The sequence below is a fragment of the Stylophora pistillata genome, chromosome 13 (assembly GCF_964205215.1).
Source record: "Stylophora pistillata chromosome 13, jaStyPist1.2, whole genome shotgun sequence".
In the NCBI taxonomy this organism is placed as follows: domain Eukaryota; kingdom Metazoa; phylum Cnidaria; class Anthozoa; order Scleractinia; family Pocilloporidae; genus Stylophora; species Stylophora pistillata.
In genome coordinates this window covers 17,105,702-17,119,114 of record NC_142531.1, presented here as the reverse complement: position 1 = coordinate 17,119,114, position 13,413 = coordinate 17,105,702, and the positions used below count along the sequence as shown (strand labels likewise).

General features: G+C 40.5%; 2 pseudogenes across 1 annotated transcript; one reads left to right on the top strand and one right to left on the bottom strand.

Moving 5' to 3' along the window:
- The first annotated feature begins 2,716 nt into the window (after positions 1–2,716).
- LOC148717907 (uncharacterized) lies at positions 2,717–4,864 on the top strand (annotated as a pseudogene). Its single transcript, XR_015994378.1, has 2 exons — positions 2,717–3,283; positions 4,030–4,864. The product of XR_015994378.1 is annotated as an uncharacterized LOC148717907 (transcript).
- Positions 4,865–5,622: 758 nt separating this feature from the next.
- Positions 5,623–9,874, bottom strand: LOC148717906 (uncharacterized; annotated as a pseudogene).
- Positions 9,875–13,413: the final 3,539 nt, after the last annotated feature.

Sequence of the window (13,413 nt, the reverse complement as noted above, 5' to 3'; positions counted from 1 at the left end):
GATTTTAATACAGCCTGTTTCGTAGACCAACAAAAGTTGATCCACTCATGAGTTAAACTCCATACACACTGAGGCATCGTGACGGTTAATGGTAACTCAGCAACGTGATCACATGACATTGTTTAAAAAATTCAAATCTTGAAAACCGTACGCGCCGATAATAGCGTTAAGGATACTTGAGAATATATTTTCGCCGATGTCTACAATTGGATATTATTTCACTTCGCTTGTTTAAAGAGGCTTCATGCGGATAAGACAAGATAAAAAATTTCTCAGTGAGGCATAAATTGCAACGTTTTGTGGCATTGGAATATGCTCTAGTAATAATTTTCCATGAAATCGAATAGTCTTCCCTCTTCTCCTTTAGTTTCCACAGGTACTTGCTCAGCTCTGTGTCATTTCGCCGTCTCTCGTGGTTGAACGACATTCGGTGGTTGCGCCATCTAGTCTTAAAATCTGTCGTTGCGCCATCTAGTCTTATATATAACATCAAGTGACTAGAAGGAAACACACATGACTCGCTGCAACTCTGAGCTACATCGACCTGACTGAAGGAACTTTTAAACAGAGATATACACAGCACAAGGCAACATTCAACCACAGAAAATACTCTAGCAGTACTGAACTCTCGAAACTTTCTCGAAACACGTCTGGCATCTCAAGGACAACACGATTAACTTTAGAATCGCATCATTGAATACAATCTCGCACTCTGTTTGGTTAATGAAGCGAGGTATTTAGGGTGGATTTGCGAGTTGAAAACGAGGCTGAGTGAAATTGTTTCGCATCTACGTAAGCATAACAACTATCGTCAAATCGTTACAAAGTTTGGTTTCTGAGCCAATTTAAAATGTTTCTAAAATCATTGTCACCTTTTAAAGAACCAGAAACAGAAAAGCATTTCTCAAAGTGAGCCTGAGGTTCTTCCTTGTTTTGAACTGAACTATAAACTCTTGGAGAGGCATGAAAAACCTCTTTCGCTTGCGACAACGCGAAAGCGAGAAAATCCTGTAAACACGGCCCAGAAAAAACAATTCCCGAACTAACAGGTCACGCCAACCCGGGTTCAATATCCACCTACAGCCGTAATCTTTTAGAAAAACAACGAAGGATGTCGAGCAAGTTGGTTGGGTTTTCAGTCGTACTACTACGACTGTCACAGCTGCCAACGCCAGCGGCGGTCCACCCACGGAAGCTTTGCGAGAAATTATTGTCAACAGCCTTGCACTTGCATCAGTAGTCGGTAATAACACAACAACAATGAATAACGGTAGTGATGGTCTAACAGCAACAGTTCTAGGTGGACTGTTCACCAATGCATCGTTCAACAACTCTCCAGTGAACATTTGCATCAACTTTCAGTTGAATGCTCATCCCAACGATTCAGCTAATGGCAGTTGCCTGTAGTTAATTTCTACAAATAAAAAGATCAAAGTTTTGGACTTTTCATGAAACACTTCTTTCCTTTTAAAGGAATAAAATATCAATACACGTATTTACACTTCAAGGTACTTACCTTTTATTAATCGCAATGTTAAACTTTCAGTGCTTTCGCTTGCACACTTCATTTCTTTCCGTTTTGCCACCAAAGAGATAAAAGGTGTAAATTATTTTCCTTCTCAAGCAAATTCGGTGGAAATTTGAGAAAAAGATGTTAAAAAAAAGGGCTTTTAAATTCAGTGAAATACCACCATTATCCTTAAATAGTGTGAAGCTTGTTTAAAAAGTTTGAAACCGAATGTAAAAACGAGGTTCAAATAAAAGATGTCGAAGGTCTAACGTGCGCGACTGACCTGGCTTCCTATTCGCTAACGCGATGACAGTTCTGACAAGTTGACTTCAAAATGGCTTTCTGGGCCGCGCGCTCAGGATGAAACAAACAATTTTATTGCTGTTTTCTTGTTTTCCTATTTTTATTCAATAAAAATTCATTACCTGACTCGTGAATTCCACGTTAGCGAAGCGAATCGTGCGATATCGGTTTTCAAGTGCAATTTAACGTGGAATTCACGAGTCAGGTAATCAATTTTCCTATAATTAATATTCAATGGTCTATCCTCGCAAGAGCTAGCCCCTACAACAATTCCAGCAAACGAAGCGACCTTTGCTTGACTGAAAAGCTTATGATAATCAAACACAGCAACTGCAATCTCTTAAACAAACGTTCTAAACTCATATCCAAGTGCCGACATGAAAACAAATTTTATCTAAGGAACAATTGACACTCTCCTACTACAATAGTCTTTGTATTACTATTATCCCATGCCCCATTGTTGTAATCACAGCCTTCTCACCTAAATATTGTTACGCCTCTCTCACCTATTGTAAATATCGCGCCATAATTACCTATTGTTTTTACCACTTATTGTAAATATAATATATACTTGCAGATAGGGTTGCTTCTTCATTAAATCTGCCTGATGAGTGCTTAACGCACGAAACTCAGAGTTGCAGCGAATCGTGTGTGTTTCCTTCTGGTCACTTATTAGAGAGCTTTAGATTCGAGTGCGAGAACGAGTACGAGTACGAGTTTTAACCGCGCGAGATCTGGCACTAGTACCTCGTACTCGTAGTCGTGCTGACGAAAATTGTAACTTTAGATTCTAAACAAATGTATCGATCCGAGTGCGAGGGTTTTACTGTAACAATCTCGCCATGTTTAGCCAAAAAAACTATCCTATTAGCATCCGTTTACCTCCTTTGCGATTTATGAAATCACAACGATGGGAGGCAACATCCTTACAAGCAGTATGAAAGGATTGACGATGTTTTTGACGCCATTTCTCTTGAAGAGTTTGCAGCCGAGCTCAGGTTTGTCATCACAGGATTGCCTCTCCTTCTTCAGGCATTAGCAATTCCAGAAATGTTTACTTGTGCCAATGGCACGGTATGTTCAGGAACGAAAGGGCTGTTGATTTTATTGAAATTTTCTTCTTACCCATGTCGTCTCTCGGATATGATTCCTCGCTTTGTTCAGTGCCCGAGCTGAGCTTAATCTTCAACGAGGTGATCAGCTTTACTTACACAAACCATGGATACTTGCTCAGAGATCTCGATCAACCCTGGCTGAGTAGCCAACATCTGGAAGACTTTGCTCTTGCTGTCCATGGAAAGGGAACAGCTCTTGAGAATTGCTAGGGGTTTGTAGACCTGACAGTTCGCCCAATTTGTCGCCCAGGAGAGAACCAGCGTGTACCCAGTGGGCACAAAAGGGTACATGCCCTAAGGTTTCAATCATTTGTTGCGCCAAATGGTTTAATAGCCAATTTGCATGGACCAGTTGGTAAGCTAATACGATTATTTGCATCGTTCTGCTGTAATGCCTCCCCTTATTTAAGCCCCCAAATTTGAAACTGAATTGAAGTGTCACCACCGTAAATCCTCGAATAAGCACCCCCTTCGTATAAGTTCTCCTCCTATCGACCAAAAATTTAAAATAAGTACCCCCCTCAAATAAGTGCCCCCTCCCCTCCCCTCATTTTGTGGATGAGTAGTGAGACAGCAAAGGATGCATGGTTTTCATCGTGTAGTATTAGATTTGTACATTGCACTAATGGTGAGTTAAACTCTGGGATCAGTTTTTTACGTCAATAAATAGTTAATTTTGTTTATGTGTAGATGATGTATTAAAAAAATGGTCATGTCAGGCCACCATTTGGGAAAAATTAAATAAGCGCATTTTCTCATAAATTTGAATTATGCTCCCTGGGCGCTAATTGATTTGAGGATCTACGGTATCTACACCTAGAGGAGTGGGCTGGAAAGATCAAAGCTATCAGGAAACATTTTCGGTAGTCAGCCCCTTGGTAAGAGCTTCATTAAATGTAGCCTACTCTTGAATCCTTACACAAATATCTATAACCCAGCCCCTACTAAATCAAAATGGCTATTAACCAATTAACTTGGAAAATCGAAAAAAAAATTAAATCACAATTTGTAACTCAACAGTTACCTGCAGCTACAAGAGTGTTATAACACTAGCTACTGATATAAATCCAAGTATGTTTACTCTATAAATTTTCATTTCAGAGGGTAAAAGGCATGATGCTGGTATGTTAAGAATGTTTGGCCTCCTTCATAACCTTCAGCAGCATTCATTTGATACCAGTGGACAACCACTGTGTATATATGGCGACCTCGCCTATCCACTCAGATTCATCTTGAAGGATGAAGTAAAGTCAGGGAAGCTGTGGAGTGGGTGTTTAGCAACATAGTAACATACTTCGCTTTCCTAGATTTTAAGAAAAACTTAAAGATTGGATTAAGTCCAGTAGGTGTAATGTATTCAGTGTGTGCTCTGCTTCGGAATACACGTACCTGCTTATATGGATCAACTACAAGCACCTATTTTGATGTTCAACCTCCTACATTAGATGATTATTTTCAGGTTTAAAGTTCTTGATTTGCTACATCATTAGTACCAAGTATGGCTACATTTAAGCAATGCCATTTGGCAAAGTGATGAGAAGATAAAAGAGAAGAAGTGAACCAAATTATAATTGTAATTATATTTTCTGCTTGTAAATTTCTATGTATAGTTAGCAATGAAAGGAGTAATTGATGAATATGGGATGTGGATCCATGGCCATCAATTTTTTTTCCTTTATGGAGAATTTTCAAATCTAAATTAATTTACCTGAGAAAATCAAAATTGTAAATATGTATAATTTTTAATTTCAAAACAGCTGAACTGACTTTGTAATAATAATACAGTACATTTATATGATACAACTAAACAAGATGTAAAAATAATGTATTCAGATATTTTACCATACAAACTCTTCCTTAGTTTTCATTTCATAAATATAATGGTTTTAATATGACAATAATTAATGAGAAGCTAATAAAATGTTTCAGTGTTCAAGGTTTTATTATAGTGTTCGGCGATTTTCGTCCAAGATATACCTCTCTCTTTTGAATCTGGTCAGTACTTGTGAGGCTCTTCAACCAGTACTTCTCTGAGAAGCATAGTTTCGTGTTTCCTTTCCAAATAAAAAGTACTCGTTTCGCTATCGCTACGAATTGAAGAAAGTCGGGAAAGTGTCAACCACATCACAACAATTCACTGTTTATATCCCTCATGTATGGTTAAAATTCAAAGGGTGAAAGTGCTTTTTAAGGCTCTCATTTTTCAATTTAAATTTATTCGACTGGCGATATGTTGTTTGCATGTGTAGACCTCAGAATTTCGTGAAAATAGGTCGACCAAAAAGTATCAAATACGAATGAAATCAGGGTTTGTAATAACATTCAATTCGATAAAACCTCTGTATACGGCTTTAAGTTTGCTTTTGCTGACTTAGAAAAAGACTAGGGTAAGTTTAAAATACAAAATACTCACCTTTCGAAATTCGTTCTCTAGAGGACGACTTCTGGTCAAAATCTCGTTGTCGACGAGCGGCGGACGACGAGTTTCCCGCTTCCGAAACAGTGTCACGCAGAGCTACGCATGCGCAATGTGAGCACGCTAGTAAACTCGTACTCGTACTCGTTCTCGTACTCGAATCTAAAGCTCTCTAATGTTATATACCGCTCTACACAAATGTGTATCGAGCCCTTTTTAACAGTGCTGGCTATAATTCACAATTAGTATATATATATAACTAACTATGATATTCCAGGTCACAAAGGCCCCCCTCCGATAGTCAGCGACCAGTTAGCGCAGCCACCTTCATATGTAATTTTACTATAATGAAATATCTTGTCTGACCTAGTCTTACCTCTGTTGCCAAACTCAAACCTCACGTCATCTCCAATCAGCGTGAACGAAGCCCTCTCAGACACTTTTTGTAAAGCCGTTATTTCTCATCCACTTCATGGCATGATGAAGAGATTCACTGGCACTTTTTCCATCAACAAGGTGTTCGTAGAACCGACTCATCAGCCGCTGCGTGGCTGAGTCTGGAATGGCCCAAAGTGCTATCAACACCGAGCGAGCACCAGATCCTAAGAACGAACGGGCAATTCCTATAACTCCCTCGGCTGTTACCTGTCCACTTCCACTGTGACAGCAACTAAGTACCACCAGTTTAGCTCTGACTTTCACGCGTGAGACATCAGCCATCGTCAACATATAAGCTTCCTTTGGTAGGATAGTGTTTGGACTGTTGGGAGTAGGAGTGGGGGCGAGAGCAATTTCTCCTCTTTCGGCGTTACCATGGACAGCAAAATGTATCAAGCTCACTGAACTTATCCTATCAAGTACCGCCTGCTTCGTTGCTTTCTCTTCTACCAGGGGCGGAACGCCAACCAGTCGTCCGACCATCTCCGCTTCCTTTTTAGCACCTGGCAATGGCGGCAGCCAATCAACCTTGGGGTTGCCTATTATCAAAGCACCAATGTTGATGTGATAGTCCTCTGGACTGTCTTGAATGATCTTGAGTGTCGTCAAAGAAGGAATGACACGGATCCTACGAGTCTCAGAGAGGTACTCGGCTCCCTGGTTTTCACTCAGGGCAGCAAAGGGGACTTTGTACAAGATGCGGTCAGGAACACTAATGACTTCTGGCTCTTCGAGTAAATCATAAACTGGGGCAATAAAGATTTTGTAACACAACGACAGACTTGAAATGATATCCTTTTCCTCCTCCACAAGTCGAACCCTTCCTGAGCTCTTTTGCTTGGGGATAAGAGGTTGCGATTCAATCATATTTAAAGACCGATCTTCACAATCTCCAATGGGCAAAATACCCAGACTCTGGAGGTTATCAGCCAAAAATGTACTCAAAAGCAAATCTTTGGGAAACCCAGCCTGAACGAGACTCTCTTCTAGGGATATTCGTTTAAAGTGAATGGCTCCATCTGTTTTCAAGATCCACAAATGCACTTCAATTTCATGATTTGAAATGTAAAGACAAGTACAGTTCTTTTCCTTTCTCAAAATTTTTTCAATGCCAAACCAAGATTGTGTGTTAGCAGAGATGTGCGTTTCAACCGAGTACTTCTCTACCATCAAGTCTGATAAGCCTCTCGCTCGACTTAACTCCTCAACATAAAGAGCATTACGAACATTTCCGCTGACACAAAGCAGAATGCTTAGCACCTTGTAGGGAAAAATTCCTGAGCTTTCCAGAAATGATGTTTTCAACTGATCATTGACGCCCAAGAAATTCCTCAACTCCTCATACTTTTCAATGCACAGGTGAAGACACGAAAGGGAGTCTTTGATTTTGATTTGATACAAAAACAAAACGACGTAATCTTGAAGGATCTCGAACTCTATCCTTTTATCTCCAATATCTCTGGATATGGATAATGCTCTCTCTAAGAGTACTTCAGAAGCTTCATAATCTCCGAGAATTAGAGACGTAACTCCTAGGTATCCAAGATTTGCTGCTTCCCCTCTCCTATCACCAATTTCAGTTCTAATAACGAGCTCTTTTTTGAGATACTCTTTAGCCTTGTCGTATTTCCCGAGCGACTGAAACACAATTCCTAGGCTTCCGTAACTTGAAGCTTTCCCTCTTCTGTCGCCAATTTCAGTATTAATGACAAGCGCTTTTTCGTGACACTTGATAGCCTTGTCGTGTTTCCCGGGCGAGTGAAACACAATACCTAGGTTTCCGTAACTTGAAGCTTCTCCTCTTCTGTCGCCAGTTTCAGTTTTGATGACAAGCGCTTTTTCGAGAGACTCTTTAGCCTTGTCGTACTGCCCGAGCAACTGAAAGACAGCACCCAGGTTTGTGTAGTCGCTAGCCTCTCCTTCTCTGTCGCCAGTTTCATTATTGATGACCAGCGCTTTTTCGTAATACTCGATAGCCTTGTCATATTTCCCGAGCGACTGAAAAACATTACCTAGGTCTCCGAAGTCGGCTGCCTCTCCTTCTCTGTCGCCAATTTCAGTTCTGATGACAAGTGCTTTTTCGAGATACTCTTTAGCTTTGTCGAATTTCCCAAGCGACTGAAACACAGAACCTAGGTTTCCATAACATAAAGCTTCTCCTCTTCTGTCTCCAATTTCAATAACAATGACAAGCGCTTTTTGGAGGTACCCTTTAGCCGTATCGTATTTCCCAAGCGACTTAAATACAGTACCTAGGTTTGCGAAGTCGGCTGCCTCTCCTTCTCTGTCGCCATTTTCATTTCTTATGACTAGCGCTTTTTCATGATACTCTTTAGCCTTGTCGTATTTCCCGAGCGACTAAAACACAGTACCTAGGTTTCTGTAGTTGGCTGCCTCTCCATTCCTGTCGCCAATTTCAGTTTTGATGACAAGCGCTTTTTCAAGATACTCTTTAGCTTTGTCGTATTTCCCGAGCGACTTTAACACACAACCTAGGTTTCCGTAGGCGGCTGCCTCTCCTTCTCTTTCTTCAATTTCAGTACAGATGACAAGCTTTTTCTCGAGATACTCTTTAGCCTTGTCGTATTTTCTGAGCCCTTGAAACACAGTACATAGGTTTTCGTATTCGACCGCCCCTCCTTTCCTGTCGCCAATTTCTGTTCTAATTAATGACAAGCGCTTTTTCGCAATACTCTTTAGCCTTGTCATATTTCCCAATCGACTTTACCATATGACCTAGGCTTCCGTAGTCAGCTGCCTCTTCTTCTCTGTTGCCAACTTCAGTACTGATGACGAGTGCTTTCTCGAGATACTCGATAGCCCTTTCGTATTTCCCGAGCGACTGAAACAGAATACCTAGGTTTCTGTAATTTGAAGCTTCTCCTCTTCTGTGGTCAATTTCAGTATTGACCAAAAGTGCTTTTTCGAGATACTCTTTAGCCTTGTCGTATTGCCCGAGCGAATGAAACATAGTACCTAAGTTTCCGTAATCGGCTGCCTCTCCTTCTCTGTTGCCAATTTTAGATCTGAAGGCAAGCGCTTTTTCATAGCAATCTTTAGCCTTGTCGTACTGCCCAAGCGACTGAAACACAGTACCTAGGTTTCCGTAGTCTAATGCATCTCCTATCCTGTCGCCAATTTCAGTTCTAATGACTAGCGCTTTTTCAAGGTACTCTGGCCTTGTCGTATTTTCCAAGCGACTGAAACACAGTACCTATGTTTCCGTAGTCGGCTGCATCTCCTTCTCTGTGGCCAATTTCAGTTCTGATGACAAGTGCTTTTCCGTAACACTCGATAGCCTTGTTGTATTTCCCGAGCAATTGAAACACAGTACCTAGGTTTCCGTAACTTGTTACTTCTCCTCTTGTGTCGCCAATTTCAGTTGTGATAACAAGCGCTTTTTCGAGATACTCTACAGCCTTGTTGTATTGCCCGAGCGACTGAAGCACAGTACCTAGGTTTCCGTAACTTGTAACTTCTCCTCTTCTGTCGCCAATTTCAGTTGTGATGACAAGCGCTTTTTCGAGATACTCTTTAGCCTTGTCGTATTCCCTGAGCAACTTAAGCAACGCTCCTAGGTTTCCGTAACAAGATGCCTCTCCATTTTTGTCGCCTATTTTGATTCTTATGGCGGGGGCTCTCTCAATACACTCTTTGGCTTTTAAGTTTTCAGAAAGTTTATGAAACAATTCCTACTCTTTCACAAGCGTTTGCTTCTCCAATTTTTTCACCAGTTTGTCTCTTTATATCTACTGTTTGGCCTCTGTAAACCTATTTTGACTCTCAAGTATCTCTGCTAAAGCCATGCTTGTATCTCCTTTTTCTACTAAGTCACCAGACTCATTGCACAGGACAAGTAGTTTTTTTTCCGTATCTTTCCGCACTTATGTAGTCAGAGATACGGCGATAAGCGCAAAAGAGGAGTTTACAGATGGTGCTGTAAAGTATTGAAATAAATTGGTATTTACTGTACTGGTTGGTGTTATTTAGCAAAATCAAGCATTCGCTGAATATCTCAATGGCTTTCTGGACGCGATCTGAGTTTAGCAGGAACAAGGCAACTAAGAAGGCTATGCTCACGGAAGTTATCATGGCTTCTACCGTGGGGTTTTCGACTGTCATCCTTTCCTGATATTAATCCAAATTAGGGAAACATCGTTTTTTGTAACACAAGTTAATCAATGACTAGATAATTTAGGTTCATTAAGAGTCACAACGAACAGGAAGCTATATGTGAACTTGAAAAAACTGGCTGGCCGGGGTCGATTTTTTTCGCTACCGGGGTGAGAGTGTTAGTATTCTTGGGTTTCACGTAACGTCACATCATTATGCAAATTAACCATCGGCCATATTGGTACCGCAAAGGTGACAAATATATTTTGGATATATCAACAAAGTTGAAATGGTAAATTGGCCACCGTAACGGTTACAAAAGCTGACGTTTCGAACGTTAGCCCTTCGTCGGAGCGAAGGGCTGACGGTCGAAACGTCAGCTTTTGTAACCGTTTAACCGTAAACGTCAGCTTTTGTAACCCTTCGCTCCGACGAAGGGCTAACGCTCGAAACGTCAGCTTTTGTAACCGTTACGGTGGCCAATTTACCATTTCAACTTTTTTGATATATCCAAATTATTTCGTTACTCCCACCGAGGCAGCCCTAAACAGTTTCTTTCGAAACTATCAGCCTTTATTCATCGACAAATACATGCTAAGTTTATACCATAGCTATGTAGTGCAAGTAGTCTTTCGTCACAGAACTATGGACATATCCAGCGAGAATCCTGATGAAATCATCGCAAATCTTTCAAAGAATATTCCAGTGCTATCAGAATACGCAAAAGATTTAGAAAAACACGTCAAAATTCGATATTTGAAGAAGATATCTGTAGTCGGCGTTGACCCGCAAACTATCCCAAGTGAGCAGTTTAGCGCAGAGGTAATTCTATCAATTGAAGCTACAGATTTAGTAAGCTACCTAGTTCTGGAAACAAGCTATTATACTATGCAGCAATTCAAAGCCTACAAGAGTTTATAAGCTTATAATCAACTGGTTTCTGGGATCGTAACGTCGGTAAAAGGTCTGCATGTCTCAGGAAAAGTAGTAGTTATTGTGAAGGTAAGACACTCGCAATAAATGAACGATCCACTGATACCAATTTGGCTAATTACCGAAGAGGAGGGGACTATTTTGTGTGCCTATTGTATGGAATGTAAGGCTAGACTCGCGGAAACATGTTCATACATAGTGAGTGTGTTGTTTTATATCGAAGCATGGACGCGAATCAATGGTGAACTCGCATGTACCCAGGTAAAGTGCACGTGGCTTCTACCCACCTTTGTCAATGAAGTGAATTACGATAGAGTAAGAGACATTAATTTCAAGCTCAGATTCATTTATTTGCCTTCGCTTCGCGGTGATTTCCCTTTCGAGTTCTTGTAACTGTAGTTGTTGTTTTCGCTTCTCCGCCCGCTCCTTTGTTCGCAAAACCCTCGCCTCTACAGCCTTGTGGTCAACTGTTTTGTACTCTCTTTTACCTAAATTTAACGTGGACACCCAGTCGATGTTGTGTTTATCCCAGCTTTGTGCTGGTTTTCCAGAAACAAAGTGACGACCACAGACTCTCTCGCTTTCAATGACGTTCTTCCACCTCAGGTCATCGCGGCTTATCGCTAAAATCCAACGTTCCCGCCGTTTTCTGCTTAATTCTTCTGAAAGTTCCCCCTCTCTAGTTACGACTGTTGGTAAACGATATTACCCTATGCCTTTTTCTTTGCAACTATTACTAGAACAGCCGAAAACTCTACAATGAACCATAACCACAAGTATATTCCTTACAATTCTACGACACTAACATGGCGGATAACAACCGTTTTCAAGCAAATTAGTCACGTATGATGTAAAGCAAATTAGTCACGTGGGTGAAACCCAAGAATAGAGTTCATAATATGGACTTAAAATAAGAATAAATGGAAAGGGGCTTGGATTGGTAAAACTGGAGAAATCGAGCGAACACATTCGGTGAAACTTGTAAAGTAACCTTGACCACAGATTTTTTTGAAAACGGACCGTGTGACTGTTACGCTGTGAAAGTGAATTGTTGTCTAAGTGGTTTTTTATCTAGCTTTTTTGTTCTTTTTATGATCTTATCACGAGATGTAAAACTGAAACTGACAGCATTAGTTGTAGCTTTTTCTATGAGAAGGTTAGCCATGCGTAGTTACTCTTAATAACATTAATCAAGGGGGTATGTTTTTAGACAAACTGTGATCCAGCAGGCGTTGGTCAGGGGATTACGAAATCAAAATAACTTGGTTTTGTGGGAGAACTGAGTTGATAACGTAAATTGGCCATCGTAAAGCTGACGTTTCGAACGTTAGCCCTTCGTCAGAGTAGTTCATAATCTTGGGAAATCAGTAATTTTGTATCGCTAGTAATTGATAGGTTTCAGTTTCTAAAGGAAAATTAAACACAAGTGTTGTAGACTGACTTATCTTCTTATGCGAGATTCATGCTTTTTGACCGACGCGCAAACAAACAGATTACGCCCTTTGGAAAAATCTGTACTCTGCTATGAAACGACTGTGTACTTTGAGGAAACGGAAATTCAATTCGTATCTACTGAGCTATTTAAATCATTCGTTGAGCCCTCCTAAAGCAAGGTTCAGTTAACAACTGATGGAGATCATAGTCACTGGAAAACCACGAAATAAAGCATCAAACTAATTTCCTATGATATCAGCGAGGGACAGTTCACAACATAAATGGGTCTAAGTTAAGTTTTTGGTTCATCAGTTTCTCAAAGTGAACAAGACTCAATTATCTTAGATAGTAAGGATAAATTGTAGGCTATAAAGCCATATGCGTTGGAAAAAATCGCTGTAAAACAAATGTATTTCACTCGTGTGGTTGCGATATTTTCACGGCGTGACCTAACAAGCGCAGACACAAAGATCGAAAAAGTAGTTACTCATAGGCTTTTCCGTGAGAGACTTATCCCTCTAGAGTGACTAAATACGTATAGCTAATGAAAACCGAAAGATGTTGGCGTTGTGGCTGATGCTTTGAAAATGTAAAAGTGTTTTGGGATCAAGATCATTTGTTATCTTAGGCTATTATTTATCCACCACTTTGGGCTAGTCGAAAAACTAAAGGAAAAGTTCTTATTGCAGAATTTTCATTTATGCTAGTGTGCCCGTCTTTCGTGTCCTATATAGGTTGAAATTTTCAACACTTGGTGGTCATATGATAAAAACTTATCGACTGAGTTTGATACATAGTATTTCGGTTTTGTACGTTCCGCTTTTATAACTAATGATGGATTCGAGCAGGCAACGCAAGGCTTTAGCGTTTATCGCGCTTTGTAACGGTTGGATTTGCTTCACGAGATCGATCACAGTACAACTAAATACGTATGATACACGATCCTCGCAGTAGAGAGCGCTATTTATGCAATAGCGAAAATCAGACCTGAAAAAAATCAGGCCTGTACGGGATTCGAACCACTGACCTCTGCGATACTAGTGCAGCGCCCTACCAATTGAGCTAACAAGCCAACTGGGAGCAGGCCGTTAAGTTGATTCGTAATAAACCAGTGATGATAAGTCAGATACGATGAATATACGAAGTTCATA